The sequence below is a fragment of the Zingiber officinale genome, chromosome 2B (genome assembly GCF_018446385.1).
Source record: "Zingiber officinale cultivar Zhangliang chromosome 2B, Zo_v1.1, whole genome shotgun sequence".
In the NCBI taxonomy this organism is placed as follows: domain Eukaryota; kingdom Viridiplantae; phylum Streptophyta; class Magnoliopsida; order Zingiberales; family Zingiberaceae; genus Zingiber; species Zingiber officinale.
The window spans coordinates 42,356,058-42,367,672 of NC_055989.1; positions in this window are offsets into that span (position 1 = coordinate 42,356,058).

Sequence of the window (11,615 nt, forward strand, 5' to 3'; positions counted from 1 at the left end):
GGCGATCCAAATCGAATGGGAACTTGCCCGTCGCTGCGAAGAAGAAGAAGCTATTGTAGAAGAAATCACGAAGCCGAGCCCGAGTCACTATAGCTTCTCGCGAGGCTTTTAAATCCTCCTCAAATATGATCCAACGGTCCAGAACAATTCGGGGCTCGTTCAACGGCTGGATTGTCTCGGATCTAGATCAAAATTCTTGGAGCTTCATCAACAGATGTGATCTACTCCTCATTAGGTTGAATGGTTCAGATCTTCAATGGATGGTGTAGATCTCTCCGATCTTCAATGGGCGATCCAAATCGCTCCCAAGCTTGATCGCTTCGTTTAGCCCTAGATTTGAGCCCAAGTGTGGTCTGATCTGATCGGGTCCATGACCCCTTTGATGCTTACAAAATAATAATCGAATATTAGCATCAAATACCATAATAATTTGCTAATTTGTAATTAGGTCCAAGATCACATGCAATTTGCAAAATATAATATAAATGTGAGTTTAAGCTATGAAGAGACCAATAAAACATGCATTATGAATTAAAATAATATAGCAAAATCATGATTATCAAATCCCCCACACTTAATCTTGGGCGTCCCATTCAAGTTAAGAAAATTAAAAATCATCTCCACACAAATTCCCTAGAAATACCTAGAAGATGGTAAAAAGTAATTAACGAAGGTCATCTAAAGATCACTAACAATCATGAATACAATCCAAACAATAATCAATAGGTATGGTAGTTTTAATCCAATTAAAAAATTAAGCAAGTTCCAATCTTACAAGGGATTCACCTATTCTACCTCTCACACTCAAGCATGTATAAGTAGAGCTCACTCAATGCAACTCACAACATTTCACTACCATAAGCTTGCTTATTTTCTAATTCTCCACCACTATAAACATAGCATACATGAATCAAAAGGATTTATCATCAAGAATTGAGATGAAAGCAAGAAGAACAATAAAAGTGAATGAAATAGGCAAAAGAAAAGAATTCAATGAAAAAATTGAGGAGATGAGAGAATTGGAGGAATATACTTGATGAGTTGACCAATTTTGATGTGTAAAAGATGAATACCATTTGTCATTATCAATACAAAAGATCAAGCTAAACTCCCCTTCAATTTGATGGATATCCAAAACTTTTGATACTCTATCTCCACACTTGATACTCTTTTGTTTTGTCACTATTTTTCCAAACTTTTTCACTGTTTTTGCACTTCAATTTCAGCATTTTGAAACTAAAATAATCTCACATCAACTTGACAAGAAGAGTTCCCTCCCCTACACTTAAATTTTTGGCCGTCTCGGACAATACAAAACACAACATCTAAACCAAGTTGATACACCTCACATCACTGTTTTTTATTTCATTCTGCAAAATTTTTACTTACTCTGTTTCTATGGTGTATTGCAGGTAAAAGTTTCTCGCAATGCAGCAGAAAACTCTCCATTTCTGAACATTACAGCTCCCATCAGATCTCCAATAAAATTGATAATGCTTCAGAAATCTGGGCATGCAACATGTTGAGGTTGATATATCAATGGCAACATCATTTTACTGTTCTGTTACTCTGTTTTATCAGAAATCTGCAGGTTTCTGATTTAATGGACTGGTGCCTGATCATAATTTTCAGCAATTCAACAATTAAATTCAGCAAGAATTCAAGGGTTTCAAACTTTAGATTCTTTAAGAGAATGCCTGCACTTCAAAATCAAAGAAATTCAATTTAGTTTCATTGCTCTTCACTAATGGCCACGAATTCCAACAATCCAACATCAGAATCAAAGTTCTGTTTGTAGAAAACAACCTATAGTTCAGGAATGCATTTTGAAAGCAAATTTTCAAACTTCGGCAGATCATTATTACAGAATTCATTACTAACGAACTAATGCTACAACTATAGTTATCAATACTGAAATTGACAGAAAAATAATTTCATGTTATTATTGGTCAAAATCAGAATTGGCACAATGCATGGGTGGTGAGGTAAATTGAAACTCATACCAACTTCTTGAATTCTGCACTGCAGTTTCTAGCAGATCTGGATCTAATTTCATAATTCCAAACATTACATCAGTTTTGGCTATCAATTGGCAAATTTATTAACTCATACTGAAATCCAGATTCAGAATTTAACAGTGATACCAACTCAAGTTATAAAGAATTCAGCTTACACAATTCAGACTTTACTTGAACTCTTCACTGATCAAGAAACATAGTAAAAACTCGATGCAATTCAGAAAACTTCCAGCTACAAATCTGAGCACAAATTAAATCCATCTCGAACAATAAAACTCATCAAGATTAATCCAAGTTGAGACACCAGTTACCAAAGCTGATCTGTAGCATTCTGTTTTTCTTTTTCTATTTTGTGATCAACAATTGGTTTGAAAGAAACCTGCAAATCAGAATTAGTATCAAAAGCTTGGAGCAGGGTTTCATAGTATAATAAAATCCAGCAACTTCCTGCTTCTCGCATTTCTCCTTAGAAGCAATGCAAGTAGATAAAGACACACCAAATAATAATTCTAGAACAAGAGCTTCACTTAAGCTTCTTCTAATTAAAAGTTTACAAAAAAACTTAGCATAAACTTGTATCAAGCATGTCATTATTCAAGATTTTGGTCCTGCAACTTGCATAGAATTTTAGTAATGAACTAACAAAGTTGGAGTGTGCCCCTTCAGTTGGAGAAGATCACACGCTCCTAAATAATTTCCTATAACCATTTATAAAGGAAGTTTGTTCTAGTGATCTGCAACAAACCCATCCGTTGTGGAGGGAGGCACTCAGAGCCAACACGCAAGCTTGTTGCATCACTTACAAACTAGTAATGGAGACCGTGGAATTTATTTAAAAATTCCTCTCCCACCTAGTTATTTAAGGTGAGGAATTTTAACCTATGCTAGCATACATCACATGCACACACATATATCACAGTAAATAAAAGCAATAAATATGGAAATTAATTTTCCAACTATTATGGCCTTTTTTGTCACTGTTCTCCGTGTGCTCCAACCCTAGCTGCTGCCATCTTTAGCCACCGCCATCGGGTCTAGTCATCACATCTATCTTGCTTCTTATTCCGCTGCGCCTTTGGTCCTTCAATAGCACCACGCCTCGTAAGGATACGATCCGCGAAAATATAGAATTTTACATATATCGATCCTATATTCCATAAAGGAATGTACATGTATTCTAGATCGAACAAAAAAGTAAAATTCTAAAACTAATACAGTTCCTGCTGAATTTAATACATACAATCATGCACACACAAAATAATGCCCTTGACATGTCCAAGGGTCCAATCACACACAACATCTATAAGCCATAATAGTTAGAGCCTGCAACCACAAAGTTAGCACATCCTACTATTATCCTGCCTAAATTATGTATAACATGTGCATAATTTATTTGAAAACCAAACACACAGAGGCAAACCCTAGCTCTGATACCAATTGTTGGTTGGTCCTAGGAAGATCATACCAGTTCCACTATACAAAAATTTTATACAAGTGTCGAACATTTCCTAAACAACCTATTGTGTTCTTTAGAAGTTAAATTAGGAATCGCAAACGGAACTTAACATTATTCATTCCAAATTTAACTTATTTGTTCTTAATGGTTTAGATTTGGATCGCAAGCGGAACTTAACACTATTGATCCAAATCAACCTATGTTATAAATTCAATTAAATATTAATTTCTAAAATTGGCTTCCAGGATTGCATGGCGAGGCACATGGCTTTCTTGGGTATGGGAGCATCCACCACCGCCTAAACAAAGCCTTTTAAGGAAAGCTAATATTTAATTTCCTTATATAACTCTAGGTTTAACCAAAAGGAACAATCGAATCACAAATTTAAAAAAAAACAAAACTTCGAAACAAATCCGAAAAACTAGCATCTAATACCTCTTGTGTTTGGAATTCTTACAAAGAAAAATAACTAGCATGATGCGGAAGAAAATTACTAGTTATACCTTTTCTTTGTATGCTAATAATCTTGAGATCTTCTGCCGTATTCCTCGCCTCCTCTTGGACGTCGTGTGGGTGACGATCCTCCAAGATGAACACCACCCAAAGAGCTTCTCCTCCTCTAGATTTGGGCCACCACCACCACAAAGGAACCAAAGAGAGCAAGGGGAAAGGGAATAGGGAGAGGGCCGACCACTATGGAGATCACCAACAAGAGAATAAGAATTGATAATAATTGAGGCCTCCTCTCCCCTTCTTTTATATTACTTGCCCAAGGCAAATAAGGAAAGACTTTTTACAAAAAATAAAATCTTCCTCTTGTTTTTCCTTTTCCCCTTTTATTTTTCCTTTTCCTTTCTCTTGATTGATTCAATCATCCAATCAATGATTGATTGATTTATTTGATTGGCCGACCCCTTGCTTGGGCACCAAGCAAGGGTGGCCGGCCCTAATAAGAAGTAAAAATAAATTTGTAAATATTTTATAAGCAAAGAAGAAATGCTCTTATAAAAATTTTACAAGCTCTCTTTTAATTTCCTAATGTGGATGTTAAAAAAGGAAATTTTTAAAATTAAAACCATGTTTTAAAATTTAAAACTTATATTCTAAAATTTCCTTTTTTTAAACATGGTTACAAAATTAAAAAGATTTAAAATTTAAAACTTCTCTTCCTTTTTTCTAAAACCATGAGGATGGTTAAAAAAGGAATGTTTTAAAACTTTTAAACTTTCTTTTACACCATGTGACATAATTCAAATAAGGAAAGTTTTATATTTTAAAATCTCTCTTTTAAAACTTGTAGATTTCTACAAAGAGAAAATTTTAAAAATTCAAAATACCCCTCCTAATTTGAATTATTGTGGTCGGCCCCTTCTTGCTTGGGCACCAAGCAAGAGACCGACCCTATTGAGGAGGAAGTGGCCGGCCACATGGCTTGGTCACCAAGCCATGGGCCGGCCCTCTCTTGGACACCAAGATGAGCTTTTCCATGAGTGGATTTAAGACATTAATGAGGCTACGACAGTGACCTAGAGGAGAAATTGGTTTTGGCCTTTCGATGAGCTTGAGTATCCCGTGTTCGCCCCTAACACACAACTCAAGTTCATCAATAATAACTCATTCTACTAGAGAGTTATTATTGCACTACCGCACCAATCCCAAATTACATTATGGGCTCCTTCTTACTATGAGTGTGTTAGTCTCCCTGTGTTTAAGATATCGAATGTCCATTAATTTAATTGAGTTACTAACAACTCACTTTAATTATTGTCTTAGTCCAAGAGTAGTACCACTCAACCTTATTGTCATCTCGGACTAAGTCCACCTGCAGGGTTTAACATGACAATCCTTATGAGCTCCTCTTGGGGACATTCTCAACTTAGATTACTAGGACACAGTTCCTTTTATAATCAACAACACACACTATAAGTAATATCATTTCCCAACTTATAGGGCCTATTGATTTATCGAGCTAAATTTCACCCTTTGATAAGTTAAAGAAATAAATACTAAATATATATGCTTGTTATTATATTAGGATTAAGAGCACACACTTCCATAATAACTAAGGTCTAGTTCTTTTATTAAGTCAGTACAAAAAGAAATTACATAAAATGGTCCTACTCAATACACTTAGAGTGTACTAGTGTAATTTATTAGTTAAGATAAACTAATACCTAATTACACTACGACTATTCCAATGGTTTGTTCCTTTCCATCTTAGTCATGAGCAACTATTTATAATTTATAAAGAACTGATAACATGATCTTCTGTGTGTGACACCACACTCCATGTTATCTACAATATAAATTAATTGAACAACTACACTTAACAAATAAAATGTAGACATTTGACCAATGTGATATTTTTATTTCATAAATAAATGTTTACAAAAGCTAGGCTTTTAGTATACACTCTAACACTAAATACATAGGACCTGATCCCATGCAGATCTGAAGTTGTTTGGCTCATCTACCGATTTTGGTCAAAATTGTCCTATGTACCTTAGCAACTCTAAAAATCATAAATTTCATATCTTAAGAAAGAGGAGGGATCAAGGATCTCAAATATGGTCTATTTGAGTGATCACAATTGTCGTATAATTTATATTTATCTTTTGACATCATTTGACAATCGATCGAATCTATCTGTCATTCAGTCGACTGATATAGTGATTAGTCAAATCGATGGTGTTATTAGTTGAATCAATTCATCCTATTCACTTTAGAAACTAAACTGGTTGATTTCTTATATTAGTTGAATTGATTCGTTTCTGTTTGCTTCAAAAAATGAACCTATTTCTCATATCAATGAAATTGATTAGTCTCTGTTCACTTCATAAATTGAGCAGTCGACTAATTTATCATATCAGTTGAATCGATTAATATTTATTCACTTTAGAAACTGAACCAATAGACTGATTTATCATATTAGTTGAATCAGTTCATTTCTTTTGAATTTAGAAATTGATACAGTTTACTGATCGCCCATGTTAGTTGAATCAATTCATTTCTATTCCCTTCTTAATAACTTCCCAGTCAAATTGATTATTTTGAACAGTCGAATCGATTTGTTAATCAATTTGACTGATCTAAATATCAATCGACTAATTTAAATATCAATCAAATTCGATTGATTTAAATTGGTATTAGATGAGTTTTTAAAGCCAACTCATTTATTTTGAAATCCATTTGACTACTTGCTGTAACTCTCGATTTCTTCTCCCTCTAAACCATAAATAATCCAACCTTCTCTGGCAACTGCTGCTAGTGCTCCTCTTTCCTCTAACGTTTAGTGCTTCATCGACTTAAGGTAGGACTCTCTACTGGTTCTTCTCTTTATCAACCCCAAACCCTAACCATACTATTTCTTACTGCTCTCTCTCTGACATCCCTTAGGATTTTACCATCTTCTCAAAAGCTCCTCCGATCAGCTCTCGTGTCTCCTGATCTGACTGTGCCCACTTCATCATCGTAGTCCATCGGCATATATGGCTCCTAAGTAATTATCTTGTCCATGGTTAAATTCCATTACCTTATGAGTCTTATCATTATTACTAATCTTATTATTAATGCATTCATGCATACATGTAAACACAAATGTAGGCAGATTTGGGCTAGTGAGGGTCCTTCTAGGACTCCCTCTAAGGGAAAGACTTCTAGTGATCGATCTCACTCATTCAAAATGATTCCTGGATGATATCTACATATAGAGTTCTTTCGTGACAAGACTCTTGATATCTTAGAAAATGTCGCCCATTATAAATTAGAAATATTTATATTTTATGATACTCCTATGGATCTAAACCTAGTAGTCGAGCTCTATGATAACATGCATTTTGTTAGTGATGGTTTGGTGTACTGAACTTGCATAAGCAAATGCAATCTAACTTTACATCAGACATTTGGAGGTCATCTAAACCTAGTAGTCGAGCTCTATGATAACATGCATTTTGTTAGTGATGGTTTGGTGTACTGAACTTGCATAAGCAAATGCAATCTAACTTTACATCAGACATTTGGAGGTCATTCTTAGGTTGTCATCCGACTAACAACAAATTTATGTTCTATCCTATCTATAGATGGCCTCTTCTAGATCCATTTGCCCATTTGACTATAAATGTCATGTTCAAGCACTTTTACCGTCAGCCTAGACTTTTGAACAAGAGAATTTTATCTGCTCAAGGCTTATTAGCTCCTAGGAATGCCCTCTATAAAGTCATTGTCAAGTGCATATTGTCGATAGTTACTAATGCTCTAGTCTATGTTAGATCGAGTCATCTATTTCTGGTGTATACATTTTGTCAAAGGTTAGATGTAGATGTGGATTTGGATACGTTTCATTGCATTGTGCATTACACAAAACCCATCCAGAAAAAAGATCCACATGCCTTTCCCACACCTCATTACAGCATGGCTTGCATCCATAAGCATTGATGTTGCTAGGGATAAGGAAAATATCAAACCTTTGACTAAGTAAAATAGGATTGACCTACACAACTTTTCATGGTTAGGATAAGGAGGGCGATAGTACTACATTGTGGGAATTTGACTATGATTATCATGCTGACAAACTTGGTAGTGAAGCTAAGGAGTGTGCACCATAGTTGCTAGTTCCAGTGGTAGCTCCGGTGACTACAGATATGATAACTCATCAGAGGATCGATACGATCGCTGGTAGGCAGCTTTTGTGTCCATGGATATGGGATTTGAGGAGTTGTACATGGATTATGACCGTGATATGACTGCAGTGCATATGGAGCTTAGGGATATTAGACGCGGATAGATTGATCTTTAGACGAGCATAGTTTCGTTGCATGACCTAGTGCACTCATGAATGTTGGGTCATCCTCCTCCATCACTTCCTCCTATCGGCTATGCGACCGATGTTGTCGAGCATCCACATATGAACTTAGAATAGGTGTCACATGTTATGATTGATGTATTAATATGGGTTCACCTAGTACTTTGTATGTAGACTTGTTTCGATTATGCCTTGCGAGGCACATTTTTATATCACTATTATACTTTATGTTAATATTTAGGAGTTGTATGGGGGTGTGCCGCATCTTTTATATTGTTTGCTATGTGTGTTATATGGGGAAATGCCCCATCTTATATGTTATGCTTGCTTGAGTTATGAGGGGGGAGTGCCCCATTTTGAATGTTATTCATATCTTGCACCATATTGAGATCCTATTTTGCATGGCATCAGATTGACATGGGACCAACTCCTATGTGCTCAAACTAGTGGCCTGAATGTATCATTCCCTCAAACAATGTTGTGATACACCATATCGAGAGTAGCAATTTTGTAAACATGATTCACTAACTATAAAAGATATTGAAAGCTCAATAAAAATGGTACGACCATGATGATCACTCAAATACACCATATTTAGATACTTGATTCCTTCTCTTTCTTAAGAAATGAAATTTAAGATTTTTAGAGTTGCTAAGGTTCATCAGTCAATTTTGACCAAAATCTACTGATGGACCAAACGACATCGGATTGACATGAGACCAGTTTTTATATACTCGGGCTAGTGTCTTGAACGTACCAATGCCTCTAAATAATGTTGTTGTAGGGTCGAAAAGATGCTAGAGGGTGGGGGACTGAATAATATTCATCACTTTTTTTAAATCAAGAGAATACGTAGCAAAAAATAAATGAATAAAAGAAGAAGTGCAAACACAATTAGTTTTATTTGGTTCATAGCTTTTGATGACTCCTACTCTAAGGTCCGCACTCACTGAGTGCTTTCATTGGAAAACCACTATAAGTTGGAAAATATTACAAAAATTTAAGTACAATGTAATAAACTAAAATGTACCGACAATAAGTAGAGTCTAAGCTTTCGTATTGGTTGTTAGAGCAGCATTTTGACATTGTGGAGAGCTTCTTAGAGTAGTGTGTGAGAATAAAAGTCAAAGTAATTGATGATTTGAAGCTACTGCTCGAAGGCCTTTTTATAGGGCCTCTTCAGGTGTCTGGAACCACCCCCAGTTGCCTAGAGTGTGCTGACATGGCTGCACCTCGTTAAAAGTTTAAGACCACTGATGTTGGTTAGCCAATTGAAGCATGCCACTACAACCCATTGTTTGGGTGCCTATCCACCTATCCGGGCGCCTGGAGCACCTTTGGCCATCCAAACCTCCAAGCACATGGACAAGCTCTGGGCGCCTAGAGCCCTTTTTCCAGCCTTTAATTTTCTACATCATAAGGTTAGGCTGACATGTAATAATATGTAAAAATGAGTAATATTTGATAGTCTTCGAATTTTCTGATCCGACTTAGAGTTTCGTCGTTGAAACTGTAAGTCAGACAAACACCTATTGTTCCCTCAAATGGTAATGCGTCCTCACTGGATCTCTTCTCCAATTGCTTACCTCCACTTACCAATCTTATACTTCCTTGATATTAGGTCCCTTAACCCACTAGGTGTTGCGGTTGCAAGGTTGCAAATATAGTCTCACATTGAAAACACATGGAAAAGATCATGGGTTTATAAGAGAAAAGATATCTCCATTGGCATGAGGCCTTTTGGGTAGAGCCTAAGAGCAAAACCATGAGGGCTTAGGCCCAAAGTGGATAATATCATACCATTGTGGAGATATCTAAATTCTTTTCGATCTTATAATTGATATTAGAGCCCGGACTGCCAAAAGATTTAACCGCCGACTGTGCATAAGAGCTATGGTCTGATTGAGCCATGTGGGTACAATATTAACCTCAAACAAAGAATGTGGGGGATCCTATATTTGGATTAAGAGAACCAGACACTAGGTAGGAAATCCTACTTGCGACTAGGCAAAGAAGTCCTTGTAGGTTGGGTGGATCGAGAGGCAAGAAGACTTGGTGGGTCGAGGATCGAACGTGAAAAGCCTGTGGTCCTTTGTTTGAGGGGGGATTGTTAGGGTTGTAAGGTTGCAAATATAGTCCCACATTGAAAATACATGGGAAAGATCATGGGTTTCTAAGAGAAAAGATATCTCCATTAGCATGAGGCCTTTTGGGTAGAGCCCAAGAGAAAAACCATGAGGGCTTAAACCCAAAGTGGATAATATCATACCACTGTGGAGATATCTAAATTCTTTTCAATCCTACACTAGAACTTGCTACCAAATCTTAACCAATATGGACTTCATCCAGTTATCAACCCAATTGGACTTCCTTCTGCCATATCTCAACTAATCTAGACTTCGTGTCAGCTATCAACCTAGTTAAACTTCAGCCTAGTGTTTTAGTCCTGTAGACCCATCAAGTTCACTTGGTATATAAATTAGATAAACATAACATCTAACTTTAATCCATTTATCATTTATCAAAACCTGAGTTTGACCATTCGTGCTAACTATACCAACAATCTCGTCCTTTTTGATGCAATGACAACCTGGGTTAATGTTATAAAAATATATAAAAGAACAATATGAATATAATTTAAGAGAAGTTAAATAATTTAACTTTTTGTTTATTCTCTTGATCATTTTAGGATTAAGACTTTCAGTTTTTCATAGTTTTCTTACTTAAACCCTTATCCTCCCCCTTTGTCATTCATCAAAAGAAATATATAAATATGTCACACCAAAAGTACAAGTTAAGCAAACCAATTAAGAATAATATTTTGCAGAACTTTGTTAGGGAGAGAAAATAAATTTCTAAAGTAAAATTTCAAGTACTTCTTGAAAAGGTTTGTAAAGGAGATTTTCAAGCACTTTTTTAGAAACATTCAAAGTAAATTTTCTAAAACCCTTGTATAAAGGTTTTCCAAAAAAATTTTAAGCATTTTTCATAGTAATTTTTCAAAGTAAAATTTTCATGTATTTTGCAAACAAAGGTGAAATACTTTCCAAACACTTTCAAGGTAATTTTAGCAAAATTGTCAAGATTTAGACATTTTAAAGTAATTTTCAAAATTTTCATAGTATTTTTTCTAAATACTTTCTCAAAAAGTTTAAAGTTAAAAAAATGTCAAACACTTGTAAAAGAAATTTTAATGTAATATTTGAAATACTTGAGAAAGTAATTTGAAAAAGATTTTAAAAAAAAAAAATTTAAAAACTTTGCAAAGAAAGATTTTCAAAGATTGTGAAATAAATTTTGAAGCAATTTTCAAGGTGGTTTTGCAAACATTTTTTGAAAA